This window comes from Lichenostomus cassidix, chromosome 4 (assembly GCF_008360975.1).
Source record: "Lichenostomus cassidix isolate B80296 chromosome 4, HeHo_3.0, whole genome shotgun sequence".
Taxonomy (NCBI): domain Eukaryota; kingdom Metazoa; phylum Chordata; class Aves; order Passeriformes; family Meliphagidae; genus Lichenostomus; species Lichenostomus cassidix.
The window spans coordinates 30,257,875-30,273,173 of record NC_139484.1 but is presented as its reverse complement, the minus strand read 5'-3'; the positions used below and the strand labels follow the sequence as shown (position 1 = coordinate 30,273,173).

General features: G+C 43.8%; 1 protein-coding gene across 3 annotated transcripts in view; it reads right to left on the bottom strand.

The window, feature by feature from the left end:
• The window catches only part of GLRB (glycine receptor beta), a 49,593-nt gene extending 48,672 nt beyond the window's left edge, over nt 1-921 (bottom strand). Inside the window, exon 1 of one of the 3 annotated variants that reach the window (XM_085058575.1) lies at nt 791-921. The gene's annotated coding sequence lies outside the window, so the exon portion shown is untranslated. Of the gene's footprint in view, nt 1-675 lie in introns of all 3 variants that reach the window. The other 2 variants (XM_085058576.1, XM_085058574.1) reach the window with 2 other exon arrangements.
• Between the last annotated feature and the right edge of the window lie 14,378 nt (nt 922-15,299).

The window sequence follows — 15,299 nt, the reverse complement described above, 5'->3', positions numbered from 1 at the left end:
CAGGCCAGGAGCTGAGTTCCTGTTTGGGCAGAGCCAGCCCCACCTGCCCCTGGCCACAGCACTGCGGCACCCCAGGCATTTTCCGTTTGTTTGCCATCCCACAGATAATTCCCAAGCATTTCCTTGGGCCAACAGAAATCTCGCGGATGCCTCAGAACCTGCTGCATTTTCCACTTTTATTAATTTGCATTTTCCCCGCTGTTTTTAAGGAGCCGTGCCTCTCTCTCTCTCTCTCTCTCTCCCCCCACCTCCGGAGGCACCGGGATGCTCAGCTCCCCCTCCCCGGGAGCCGCAGCACCGCCACCTCCCGCGGCGCGGCCGGCAAAGGTCGCGGATCTGCCCTGCCGCCGCTCGCCCCTCGCCCGGCCTGCCGGCCCGAGGCCTCCCACCGGGCCAGCACCGGGCAGGAGCGGCCTCCACGCCGCCAGCGCTGCCGGAGCACCGCAGGTAGCGGGAGGACGAGCCGAGCGGGGCTCCCCCGGCAGCACCCCGGGCCGCGCCCCACCGCCGCCCGCCGCGGCCCCGCCGGCGCTGGCCGAGGTGCTGACGCGGCTCGGCGGTGCCGCCCGGCAGAACGGGGCCCTCGGGCCGGACCCCGGATCCCCCGCCCGCCCCACCGGCGGTTCGGGCCCCGCCCGCACACAAACCCCGCCGCCGCCACGGCCCCGCGCTCACCGCCGGACGCTGCGATCCCCCCGCGCTCAGCGGCGGCGGCCCGGGAGCGGGCGGGCCATGCCGCGGCCCGGCCGCAGCGACAGCGCGGCTCCTCCGGCGGCGGAGCGAGCCCTACCTCCGGCGGTGCCTCCGCGGCCAGTGAGCATGTGCGGCGCCGCGGCGCTCCCCAGCCGGCACGTCCCGGAGCCCGCCCACACACGGGCACTGCGCGGCGGGAGGGGGCAGCGGGCCGAGCCCCGGACCCTCCCGCCGCTGGACACCGGGCACCGGCAGGGCGCTGGGAGGTGGGCAAGGGGGTGCCGGGACCAAGCACCCGCTGGTCTCTGGCGGGAGGAGAATGCTTTCGATGGTGGTGTTGAGAGATATCCGATAGAGTTGGCAGGAGAAAGAGAATGTTAGCAGAGAGGGGCTGAGTGGGATGAGAGGATCAGGGAGTGCGATCTTGTATAGATTAGTGGAGTGGTGCATCAATGGGCTAAGATCAGTTGGATGAAGTTCAACAAAGCCAAGTGCTGGGTGCTCCCCCTGGGTCACAACAACCCCATGCAGGGCTACAGGGTGGGGGAGAGTGACTGGAAAGCTGCTAGGTGGAAAAGAGCCTGGGGTGCTGGTCGGCAGCAGCTGAACATCAGCCTGTGTGTGCCCAGGTGGCCAAGAAGGCTTTCACTCTTTTACTGTCCCACAAGCAGCCACAGAGACAACCCTAACATTTCTGATGCTCTCCAGTTCAGATATGGCCATAAGGGTGGAAGTGATTCCTGTCCAGCCTGTGGATGCAGGTGACAGAAGGATGTGGCTGAGTTGCCACGCACTCTGGCCTGGTATGTCACAGGAGGAGCCCATGTGAGAACCTTTACACAACACACACTGAAAGCTAGCAAGGAAAGGACAAGAAGTGCTGCCATCAGCATGTAGTGAGTACTACCCAATTTAAGAGTGACTTTAAAAGTTCAGGATGGTTGGACTCTGACATCTGTATGCCCACTTTGTGCCTGCAGAGCATCACTGCCAGCATTTTCCTACTAGAAGCTCACCCTTCCTGCCCACTTGCCCAGACATCCCCAGACACGTTTTACTCTGGGATGTGGCTGTGGTGACTCAGGCCAGTGATGGATGGTATTTGGGGCGGTGGGAGGAAAGGCCAGGAAGTGCATATGCCACAGAGACAGATGAGGAGAGTGCTGTGAGAGCTGGCAGCTGCATCCCCGGGGAACTAGCCCTGGGACCCAACGCCCTGATCCTGCAACCAGGGTTCCCAGGAAAGGCAAAGAATGCTCCTGATGGCAGCAACTTCCTGCTGCTCTTGGAGAGGAAGAAAACCAAGCTGGCTTTGCTGCAGGGCTAACAGACTGTCAAGAAGACACCTCTGTCTTGTCCTCAGCACCCTTGAGCTGAGCCTGGGTGTATGCAGCCAGCCATGCTTCCCCTGGTCTGGCAAACTACCCCTTGTCCCTGTCTTGATGTGCTTCCCTGCTGCCGTCTCCTGCTTGTTCCAAGATGACAGTGAACATTACTTTGCCAAGATGAGGAAAGAATTGTCACTCAGCCATGTTTAACTGCCCGTGAATGCCATAGGACACCATCACCATCACACTCTCCCAAATATCCAGGGCAAGGCATGTGGAGCTCCTGTCCCAGAGGGATGGGGATTCCTGCCTTCAGAGACCCCTGCAGAAAGGCAGGCAGGCAGATCCCATTTGAGGGTTGATTCTTCACCCCTCCCCCAGGATGGTGATGCAGAGCAGGACCATGGCACAGCCCTGCTTGGGGCTGGCTTATGTTAAAGCCAATAGAGCTTTAAAGCAGGTGGTGGGGGAAGAAAGGCATGATTTGGGCAGAAAAGAGTATCCTGTATGACAGAACTCCAGCACTAACACTTGCTGCATTTGTAGTCCCTGTAGCAGCAAAAAGAGACTGTGAGATTTCTTCAGTGTGGGGAACATCCATAGGGCAGCTGAGGCCAGGAGCTCATGATGAAAAGAGAGAAGGTGAAAACTGAGGGATGCTGGGAAGTGCAGCTGAGACTCTGGAAGCCAGATGGATAATGCAGCACCTGACAAAGCCCAGGAGCAGCCTGGGCCTCCCTCTAACACCATGGCTACATCTTCCTCCCACAGATGGGGAGCAGCTATCGCTTCTCTCTTCAGTCCCCTTCTTGCTTCTCTGCTTATTCCCTCTCCCCACATTCCTGAGCTGTCACAGTGAGATGCAAAGAAGTAGCTGGTTTTGAGCTGTTTCCAATGTGCTCCCTGCCCACAGATGTTCAGCTGAGCAGGCAGGTTGGGCTCCAGCTGTGTGGTGCCAAGGACAGCAGTACCAGGAGGACCAGAAGGGGCTCTGTTGAATATGGGAAGGTTAGACTCTGTCCTGGACTCCTAAGATGCTGCTGCACGTGCTGCTCTGTGAAAGAGAGGGCACCCCCAGCCTGGCAGGTCACTGTGTCCACACTAGTGTGCCTGTAAGTCCGAACAGAGCTGAACTCCTAGGCAAGGTGTCTGTTTTCTAGGTACAAACCCACCAAATAAAATAGCAGAGGCCTGAATGTCTCAGCAATTGCTGCAGATCATCCTCTCCTCTGGAAGTGGTTCCTCTCCAAAACAAAAACTTCCTCAAGGGACAGATAAGGCTCTCTGCCACATTTGCCAGTAACCTTTCTTCCATGACCTTTTTTCAAAGACAGGTAAAAGAAACTGCCCATGCAGAACTCTCCATGCAGAGTTGAGACACCACAAGCCCAGCTCCATATCCATCCCTCACCCATACATCTGAAGAGAGGAACATGGCACCAGGAAGCAGATGACAGCAGAGAAGGCTGATGGTTATATTCAGAACTATTTTCTGTTGGGGAAACTCCACTTTTTTTTCTCCAACTACAGCAAGTCTGGCTGGGGCTTTCCCCATGCACTGGGACCCACAGGAGAAGCTGGCATGTCCCAGAAAGTGCAAAATCTCCCCTGCTGGCAGGGAAGATCCTGGGACCTGTTCCATGGATGTTAGTATCCCAAAGTAATTTGGGAGGTAAAATCCCCCTCAGTTCCCAACATTCCATGTGAGCTTTGGCAAAGGAATTACTCCTCCAACAGTCAACCACAGCACATTCTGGGCTGCACACTTGGTTGTTTTCTAATACCAAAAAACCACATTTGGGAAAAAAAAAAAAGTATATATTGCAGCCCAAACCAGAAGAGTTCCTATTTCAACCCAACCTGACCAAGTCACACAGAGGTTGTTCATCCTGAGATAGGCTCTCCCATGACGAAAGGGGAGTAAAGAGAAGGTCATCCCCATCCTCCCATAGGCATGTTTCCTGGTGGGGGAATGCATGGACAAAATAAATTTTAAAAAGAAAAAAGGAGAGAGTTCTTCTATTCCCCTTGAGCAAAAGAGTTTCGTGCAAGTGTTTTCCACTTTGGCAACAAACAAAGTTAGATATTTTGGCTGGATACCCTCCACTTTCCTCAGCAGTGGCACCAGCTCTTTGTCCTGACTTGCTGTGAGCCTGATTTGCCTCTGCCAGCTGCCCTGTCCTGGCTGCCCTTGCCCTGCCATGATCCCCATCCATTGCCAGCCAGACATGGTGGCACCACGGAGCAGGTCCTGGAGCCTCCACCCCACTGCTAAGGGCAATCTCTTCCCCTCCCAGCCCGCAGGATGCTTTTCAGAAGCTTGGAAAGCCTGACCCTCAGGGCGTTCATCCCTCTGCCTTGCCCTGCCAGCTTTCCACTGCCTCCAGGCACATGGATTTTTTCTTAATTGCTGCCTGCATTTCCTTATAATTCCTTTTACTCCCCACAATTCATTGCTGGGGACACAGAACTGCTTCCATTTGTCTCTACAAACATTTAATTTCACTTTTGACTTGCTCCCTCCCTCCTTGCCACTTCTGTTCATTTACCTTTTAAGCAGATCTCTACCCACACCTGCACTACATCCCTTCTCATGACCTAAATGCTTTACTACTATTTCAATTCTTCTAAAGTTAACGTCCTCCCAATGCTGTCATCTATGAGCACTTGATACAGACTCAGGAAAACCAGGACTGAGGCAAATCCAGGGATTTGGGAGCGAGGAAGAAAGCTTGCTTTGGGCATCAGGATCCATCTCAATCCATCAGGTACAGGCATTGGCAAGTGCTTCCTGATACAGAACAATGCAGTGAAGATTCTGTAGGAAAAGGCATCTTCTTCTGCCCCTCACCCTATAAAAGCTGTCCAAGGTCACAGACAGCTACTTTCCTACCTGGCAGCACCTTCTTGGCAGGCCAGCAGGGACAGAATAATTACTCCATTACCTTACTCCACACTTGCAAGAGGAAGCCAGAGCTGTCACGCATGCAAGGCTCTGGAGGACAGACTGCACACTGTTCAGATGTCTTACTGCAGTGCCAACCGAGCTGGCAATGCCCAGATGGGAAGAAATGGAGGAAACAGCCTCATGGGAAAGCCTTATACCACCAAGCCAGTTGATCATGAGTAATAGTCCAGCTTCTGCTGATTGGTTTTGGTTATATTGGTTTGTATTTCAGAGATCTTTTTGAAGAGAAGTACATAAAATACAAGTTTTACTAGTGTGAATGTATAGGGGCAGACCCACGTCTGTCTCAATATTCATGGTACTTCAGAGTGCAGAGGCAGGCTTAACTATCTTTCCTCTGCTTGCAATTGCTGCCTTGTCCAGAGTTGGGAATATTTTAACCATGATAAATTGTCTAATCCAGGAACAATTCCCATAAATTCCTGATCTTAGACAATATTCACCAGAAAATAGTTGTGTAAACCAAATGCAAAATATACCAAGACATTTCCTAGTGAACAGCCCAGGGACATTAATTGTTTCTTTACTTTCCAGTAGTAGAACATGGACATTTGAAGGTCCAGCTCTGCTGTTCAATCACACAAAAGATATTTTGCAGCTGTATAAGATAGAATTTACTTTGGTTTACTGCTCTTTTTAGTCTCATTAAGGTATTTAATTTTGTGTAATAACACTGTATGTGTGCATATTTCAAACAGCTTGTTTCAAACTTTTGATTTTTTCAAGTGATTGATGCCACATTTCAAATAATAACAATAACATTAAAAAAAAAAAAGGGCAGACAACTCAGGGATTAGTCCTGTATGTTCTGTAAAGGCAGCTGGCTGAAAATGCAGGTTAAGCTAATGTTCCTGCAAAAGGAAGAAAAGTAAGAGAGCAAGCAGACTGGCCTGAGTAGTGAGTAGACATCAGAAAACCACCAAAGAAAAAGTGATTACAAGCTCTTTAGCCACAAACACATATAATTCATAAAGCATCTACTTTACTAGTGGAGGAATTATGACTGAAAAACAGAACTTCTGATGTCAAATAGCTTTACCAAGCCTTTTTCAGGAAAGCAAACATGTATCTTAAAATTTCTTTTAAGAAAAGAAGCCATGCCTTGTCTTTCAGATTAATTCAGTTAAAAAGCCAGGCAGACAGAAGATACAAATCAAATCAAAATCATATTTCATTAGTTTCAATGTTCACCAAACTTGTTTTTCTTAAAAATTGAGTTGATTTAATTCACACAGTTAGAAAACAGTTTTAGAAAGGATTTAATGTTCTGTAACCTTTTTATTATAAATGGTATTTTTACAGTCGCCTGTCACATCTTGATAGCTTTGGTGATCATCCTGAAGGTTTAGAAATTTACAGAGCACCAAAGAAAGGCTGATTCCCAGAGAATCATGAAAGCTCTTTCTTCCTATTTCCTTCTCTGCTATTGTAAAGAGGTATACATCCTCAGGTCATTGTAGGAAATATGGACAAAAAGGGTATTTGGTATAAAAGCTTTCTCCCATCTGGCACAAATGACCAGAACTGTGGAAGTAACCTGATTTTGTTTCTTCAAAATGAAGACTAGTGATTTTCCTTTCATTTTGAAATACAGAAATTTGAAGTAGCAAACCCAGCAGCAAACAAAATAGCAAACAGATGAACCATCAGATGAAGAAAATTATAGTCTGTCCTCCTTAATGTTCCAGTTCCCTCATCTCTCTCTCCTTTACAGAAACTGAGTATGACAGATGATCCTTACAGGGTCGATCTGGCAAATCTGACTGGAAAATTCAGAATACTGCGCCTTGATGGAGGCTCTGAAATTAAGACTTTTGAGGGAGCTGCACACACAATGAAGTGTCTCATTTATTAAAATTAAATGAGAAAATTATTAGAAACCTGTTCCCCTTCAAACATGTTAATGCTGGTAAGTACACATACATACATACATACATACATAAATATATCTATATTAGGCTTTATATATCTAATAAAGAGCTTGCAAAACAGCAATGGCATACATTGATCATAATAGACATGACAATATTAATAATGCCTGTACTTCACAGGAAGCAGCTACATGTCTAATTGCTGTCATGAATTTATAGAAAATTGAGATCATACAAGATGATGAAAACATACGTTCCTTGCAGCCTTATGCATTTTATTGCTTACATTTACCATATAGCTTTTTTACTATGTAGCTGCCTTTGCTGACAGATCTGCACGTGCAAACCACTGTCAGGCTGTTTGTATGACCTCAAGATGTTTTGCACCATGCTGTGATGCACACACTATTCCCCCAGCCCTGGTCACACCATGATCTGAGAAACACTCCCCAGGCTTTGGCCTTGAGGAGGTGCACCTGGAGCTTATCAGAAACACTGTCTGCTCCCAGGAACTAGTACTGTCTAATCACCACCTGGATTTTAACAAACAGCCTTGGAAACTCGTTTTCCTTGTCTGAGCAACAACCCAAGTGAAGTAATATTTTAATTATCAAATTTTCAGAGGCAGTTTCTGACCTGAATTGTGGATAGAATGGAAGATTATTATGATTATAGTCATATAATCACCTCTCTTGTGATTGTAAAAACAGCAGTCCAAATTGAGACCCTCTGAGCTCTCCTGGACCACAGCAGCTGAGACCAGCAACCTCCCTGTGCATGGAACATCTCTCAGAGCCAGTGAACTCTCAAGTTTGCTCTACTGGGAGGATTGTTGAACGATGCTGATGGATCCTGTGCTGGTATCCCAACCCCTCGAGGCTCAACCCTGAGCCGGTGGAGAAGATGGAAAGACATCTGAAGTGAGCACTTCATTGAACTGGGGGGTAATTTTTCACAGGTACCTTGTTCAGACTCCTTATGTCTGCACATGCAAGTGTGAATATGCTATAGCAAATCACTAGGAACGTTGCTTTCCTAGATTCTTAAGTACTTTAGATTTGAAAGTAACTTAGGCCTGTGAGTTACCGCTGTGCTACAGCAAATTCTATATGAATCCTTTGCTAAATTGTTAATCCTAAATTATGGATTAAGTGCTGTTAAATTTAAATGCTGTTAAGATTAAGTGCTGTTGAACTTTCAGGCATAAACAGTTGGTCAAGGTCAGGCTCAGTTTAGCACAGGTCTATTCTGAACCTTGTGACTCAACAGGAGGGTCTTCTGTATTCCTTTTTACCCTTACCCTTTCCTATCCTTTTCCTCCCTGACCTCCTCCCCACCACCACACCTTCTACCCTTCAGTCTCCATGTAGATAGTTTTGTGTTTATTTTGATTTGTTTTGATTGATTCTGGATTTTTGGTTTGTTTTTGCTCTGTGTGCTTTAACTATCTAGTAAGTAGTAGAGTGAATTTTGTCAGCAAACGTTGTCATGCTTTCACTTTTATATTGAACCTGTTTTGCCAATACCTTTGCTAATGATTCCTTAAGCAACCTTAAAGCACTCATTCACTCTGCTATTATTTCTAAATAAAAAATTACTGTAGCAACAACCCCAAAGCTGAGGAAAAAACCACATCAACACAACAGAGTAGATATACTGTAATCCTTGAAAGGATTGATCAATATAGAAAGCAGAGGTATCCATATTAGAAAAAAGATAACCAAATGTTCTATGGAAAAACGAAAGAGGCAAGTGTATGTAAATAGCAGTTGATTCTACATTTCTCTAATGTCATTGCCAAAGAGATTGAAGTTTCATCCCAATTCACCGAAGCCGATAACATTTGCATTGCTGATTTTGGTAGGTGAAAATTACTTTAAGAGGTACTTTAAAAGTACTTTAAGAGGTTTCAACCTCAAAAACAGTCTCCGAAGTTATTAAATTAGTGATTCCTATTGTTATGCAAATCAGCCTAGGATCTAGTATTAATATTTTTGCTATGTGAAGTTCTGCGTGTTCCTAAAAGACAAGTAAGTCAGCCTGAGAAATGCATTAACTGTCAAAAAAGTGTTCTTTGATATGGAACACCTCTCCTTGTGTTGGGATATTTTACTAGTGGTATTGAAGTAATTTTAAACTCTTGTTGCACATTATAACACTCACAGTGTTAGTACCTTAAAAAAAACCTTTGAACACAGTGACATACCTAGAATAGTGTTAAAAAAACAACTAAATGCCTCTTGAAAATTACAGAGGCTCATTTTCTTCCTGTAAGATAATATTTTAGAAAGTTGAGAAAGATTGGCACACCAGTTTTGAGAGAAAAAAATTGTAATTAAATCAAAAGATGCCTATTTGTCTGCATCCACATTTAACCCATATGCTCTCATTTAACCCCGATGTCTCAATAAAACTGTCTGATTAATTGGCTGAACACTTTTAGTGCCATTGTGGATTCTTTTGTGGATTATACTGTCATTGAAGAATTGAGATACAAGTCAGTGTTGAAAAGGATTAGCCTGTCAACTTCAAAGTTCTTAAAGGCAGTGTTTGTTCATGCATAAATGGTAGATGTAAATGACTTGTGAAGAGTTAATGCATGATTAGTAATTGTTATCAACATGCTACAGGCATGAACTGCATGCCTCATGAATAACTGTGCCACAACTATATCTATGCAAATCAATAAACAATATAGCTTCACCTTGAAAAGAACCAGGAAGACAGTAATTGTTGAGATGTCATTCAATAACACATTCTATACTTTCTGCCGTATAAACACTTTCTAAAAGCACTTATTGCATGTAAAGTGCTGTACAGAATTAAGTACCTGTCTTTATTGCCTCTACTTACATAATAAAAAGAAGAGACAGATGCCTTGTTAGACAAGTCAAGGCAATTCCATCTAATAAGAGTTTTAAGTATGATTCAGTATTCCTCCTGGCTGGCTATTTTGGAAGGTATCTAGATGTTCCTGAGGACAAAAGTGAGGACAGCCTGCAATATCACATTCAAATTTCCTTTTTGCCCACCACAGCATATGTGTTCTACCTAAATCACACTGCTGATGTGCTTTACTGTAGTAGATGCTCTTTACTTAAATTCTTCTTGATTTGCACTCAGTCTGAACAGCTGTCAGCTACCTGCTGGACATATGGTGCCATAGTCCTGCAGGGCAAATTTCTTACAACCCACAAGATGCTCAGTTGCAGTCTTTGGAGCACTTTTAGCACACTGGCATGGTGCTATAATGAATTGTGCCTCCAACTCCAAACTAATCCTGATCCCCAAAATTGCTACCTAAAGAAAACAGATCCTTTCTGCCTTTAAGAGAACTATTTCATCAGAATCTCATTCTAAGAGCTTAGTTTGGTTCTTAGTATAAAAAATTGATATTCTCTATATTTGTGCTGATATATCTAAGTCTGAACTTTAGCATTTGTCCCCTCATCCAGATTTAGCAATTCAGAAAATGGACACCACCATAATAAATGAGAGAATGTCTGGATTTTCACACCAGTGTGAAGGATCAATGCATGTTAAAGGATCTGCCTTAGGAGATCCTAAAAGGCACTATTAAATATACCCTGAAATTAAAGCTCTGCTACTTTTCCTTCAGAAAACCAGAAGAACTAGCAATGCCTGACTGCTGATTGTTTGGGTAAGGGTGAAATGAGAACTGTGAAATATAGTAGAACCATTACCTATGGTTACCTATTACAGCACTGAAAGTCCTGGAGAATCAAAGAACTCCAAAAGAATAACAGTTGCCTGAGGCACAAACGCAGGTATGTGACACAGTATTTAAGGAGATATTTTTCAAGAATAGGAACGTTGGACAAAATTAGGGGTCGGAGCAATAACTGTTGTATGAACCCTCTTGACTGAGCATACTTCTCAGAGGCTTGAATACAATTAAGCAAGCAAGAAAGCCCATGTCCTTCTAGTTTGAAAAATGCACTTCAGAGTAATCATAATTATATACTTGGTGCCTAGTCATTACACTACATGGTTTCTCAGAAATTATAATAGCAACTAATAATTTCCAAAATAGAAACCAAAATATGCTACCCAGAAATCCCTGTAGAAAGCCCATTTATCCTAAAATGACAGCTTGTTATGGAAACAAGTATTTTACACATTATGCCTGAAATGTACAGAGTAAATTACATACCTTACATCAACACTAAAAATAAATCTAGCACTGAGACTTCAAGAAGCTGTGGTGAACGTTCTTGTGCTGCTAATTTTTTTTTAATGTCTAACTGTAAACAGAGATGCCAGAGGTTTTAGGATGAGTATTCATTTGATATTAAAGAACATACTGACCTCTTAATGCATCCTTAACGCAATTTTCTTTCCTCTAAGACATTATCCTTCCTGTCTTAAACTAGGAGAGGCTCAAACATGCTAATGGATTTGACATCAGTGTTCCTGGAGAGAGCTATTTTTATGCCAGAAAAAATACATCCTCATTTTGAGATTACATCTGATTATTGCTACATTTTTGCCTTTACAGAGGTTCACTATTATATCAACTCAGGCCAGTCAGCCAAGCCATTACCGTTAGTGTAATTATTTACATCCTTAAGTGTGTGTTGAAATACTTTTTTAAATTAATGATCTGTATTTTATGTTAGCACTTATCTTGAACATAGTAGTTAAAATCATAGATCGTGCAGATCTAAATGCCAAACTCAATGGAAATATTCAGTTTGGAAAACCTAAAAGATTAGGACTGGGGTTTTTCCAGACAGATATATTTTGTCAAAGTACTGTTCACATATTCTGTATGCAGTATGAATTCAGTAGTGTTCATACAAAGACCATGCAGTCATTAAATATTTGATTAAGATTATCAAATGACTTCATAAAAGCAGACACACTGCTTCAGACTACTGGACCCCATAAAACAACATTTTGTCTGCACCAGTGGCCAGGACAGGTGCCTTGGAAAGAGTATGAACAGGACCAGCAGATGTTACTTTTTACCCAAATATCTTTCCAAACTCCAACCATTTTCAGCTCAGGGGATTTCTTAATACCATTGTGAAAGTACACAGACCTTAGTATATTAGAACAAGGGGCACAGCTGCCCTGCCTCTCCAAGATTAGAAAAAGAAGAATATGGGGAAGCTTGGATGCACAGAGAAAAGTCAGGCTGCAGAGAAATAGTCTGAGACTGGCTGTTGCAAACTTCCAGTCTAGCATTATGACTTTGCTCCAAGAAATGAATTCCCATAGGGCAGAAAAGCTGGGTAAATAAGAGCCAGAAACCCCAGGGTCTTTATGACATTGTTTTCTTTTGATTTGCAGTACATATGCCTAAGTATTTGCCCCAGTTTTCTATTTTTCCTTATTTTTCTTTTTTTATAAATCAAACCCATCTCAGACTCACAAATAGAAGTGGTTTTTAATCCTTATTTTGATCCTTCCCTGCTTCTTCCATAATCTGACCAACAAGTTTGTGAAGAAAGATCTTCGGTTAGCATGCCAGCATCTGGATCCAAACATATAGACTTCCAGTGAAGACCAGCCAGACAGTAACTATTCTGCTTTCCAGTCAAGTGACCAGGAGAACGTGACTCTGAATCTGCCCTGAGCACGTCTCAGAGAGGAACCTCCAGAAGCTGTTTTCCATCTCGTTAGAGTCCCTTCCTGCTAGAAGTGCAGCTGACCAGCAAAAGGCCATAGATTCTGCTGAAAACACACTTAAAAAGGACCTGGTCAATCTCTTTATTACTAGCATGAGAACCAAAAGCTGAGACTCAGTCATGGTATCATATACCAACATGATGAACCAGTAAAGATGTCAGCAAACTGGACAGTGACTTTAGGGACAGCCACTATCGTCACTGTATATTGCTGGTAGCAGCAAGGATAGCAGAAGTGTATCTCTAATGGGTTTTACAACACTTGTAAGTCCCATCAACATTCTCTAATATCCAGGGAGGCCTCTTTTCTGGAGGCTCATCTCATCTAGCTCCTTACAGTTAGTGAGAATTTGGAGGCTCTTAATTATTGACATTATTTACTGGTTACTTAATGGCTTAAATGCTAAGCGTGATGTTTTCTGATGGAAAAGTGATAGCATAAATAAAATGCGTCTGAGGCAGATGGTCTCAAAATCACACTAGGAATAAATACTATCAGTGCTGCAGTTACACTCCTCAGCTGTGAAACTCAGGAAAAACAGATAACAAGAGACACTTTGCTGCCATTCAGCCTCCTCTTGGATGTTTTGCCATGCTGCAGTGGCATGCTGTGGTATGGTGTGATGCAAACACAGCAGCTTGCTGTCCAGAGCAGTTTCCACCTTTTCCATCTGCAGATCTCAGGCACACATCCCAAGCTGTCTGACCTCAGGTTGCTTGGACCTTGTCTGTCACACAAGCTGTCCTTGCTTTACTCTCTGCTCCAGTCACTATGATCTCACTAATATTCCTCTCTCAGTTCCTGTTATGGAGTTTCCCAGTCCAGCCTCTCAGCACCCACTCTAATCTAATCTTAATGACTACTGTCAGCCTATCCAATCCCACTCTCTGAGTCTTGCCTGAGGGCCTGAACACTAACACAGAGCATGTGGGAGATATCAGGGCTCTCTCACCCATTGCCAGCATGGGGGACTCCGTTCCAAACTGCCTGGGTGGGCTCATCAGTGAAGCCTCGATTGGAATTAAGGACCTCTAGATAAAACAGTTTTAGACAACTGGCGTAAAGGAGATGAGTTACACTGCTTAAGTTAGATGTTTAGGCTGGCAGTCACAAGCTAGGAAGGTCTCCAGTTGAATGGTGACTGAACAGCACTGGGGATTAGAAACACTGCCTTGGGGAGAGTGAACAAATTGTGGTGTTCTGTTGAGGTAGGATGATGATAAGGAGGCTGAGTTAGCACTAATAAGGTTCGCACTAGCCCACGTTTCCTTGTTTGCTTATGCTGAGACAGACAGTACAGCCCAACCTCACTAAAGTCAAAAGATTTCACTCCTGCTTTATTCACCGACAGTGCAGGCTAGTGTGCTGTCAGTGAATGGTTGCCTCCGTGTGTTTTGACAAGCCCATATTGTATGCTTCTTAGCACCTCATCTTTAAGGTGTATACAATTTCCCTTTCTAGAATTTTACATTCCTCTTTTGCTCTCTTTTCATGCTAGTTGAATAGAATTGAACCAGCATCAGGTTCACAGTTCCAGCAATGTCTTGTTTCCTGTCTTTAAATCTGTGGCTAACTTCACAAATACTAATAATCAGATTAATACTAATTCTCTGAATTTTCAGATCAGTAGCTAGGTTAGCCACTCCAAAAATGAAGTGACTTCCTTTTTTTATGGTCTTATTAAATCCACTTCAATTACTGGACCCTTTGCATAAAATGGATTTAAGGCCATTTAACAATGCATAACTATGCTGTTTATTTTATTAAATAAATCAAAATTGAATACACAATTTCCTTTAATAAGTACCTTGTCTTGGAGCTTTGCAGAGATACAGATCACAGCAAAACATTGAAATCTTGAGATGCTCACTGTGATTTACTAAGAAGGAAAAAGCCATATATAAATGATGCAACTGAAGCAACTCTGTTGTCTATACAGCATATTATCATTATCTCTGAAATGCTCCAGTGAACTTTTTGAACAAACCAAACAAAAAAAGAAACCTGGTGACTTGTTCAAAAGCATGGACAGCCCTTGCTCAGCCACAATTAATTTAAAAAATCCCTTTTAGTGCATGTGAACCAGGATTTTGTGCTCTAATTATGGAATACCTTTGTTGGTGTAGATTAAAGGATTTTTTAAATTGTTTTTCTTGTCTTTCAAAACAACTTTGTTGCCGGTCAGCTACTTACAGCACAAGTTCAGAGCAACAGTTTTGTTATTAAAGCAGTGAAAAATAAACAAAATCAAATATTGAAGTGTAAAGAAATGTAACCAAAAACTTTTATAAGCTTAGCCAGAAAAAAGGCCACATAAAAAATCTTCATTTAAAAAACTTATTCTTTCTGTAAAACTAGCCACTGGTGTATACTGATGATTCAGTCCAAATATGAGTTGAATGTGCAATTTGATTGACGAAACACCCAAGCCTGGCCCACGCCTTGGCCTGCTCTGACCTCATGGCAATTGTGTGGAAGGAGATCCAGCCATCCAAAACAGTCCCAACTCTGTCCACTCAGGCATCTCTCATCCAGATCTGCTGGGAGACAGTGCTACTGGCCACTCATGTTTAGCAAGAGATGATTCCTAGCTCTGAAAGCACTGTTTTCTTCCTCTGTCAAAGGGGAAAGCCACACAAAGCTAAACTGTTTGACTTTGCCTTGGGACAGAGTTGCAATCCTCATATATCCCAGCAGAGATTTCAGCTCAGAAATGAGGTCAGGTTTTGTCATTTCCTGAGTGAACTTGAACCCTGCCTGGGATCTGATTTAGACAGCAAAGAA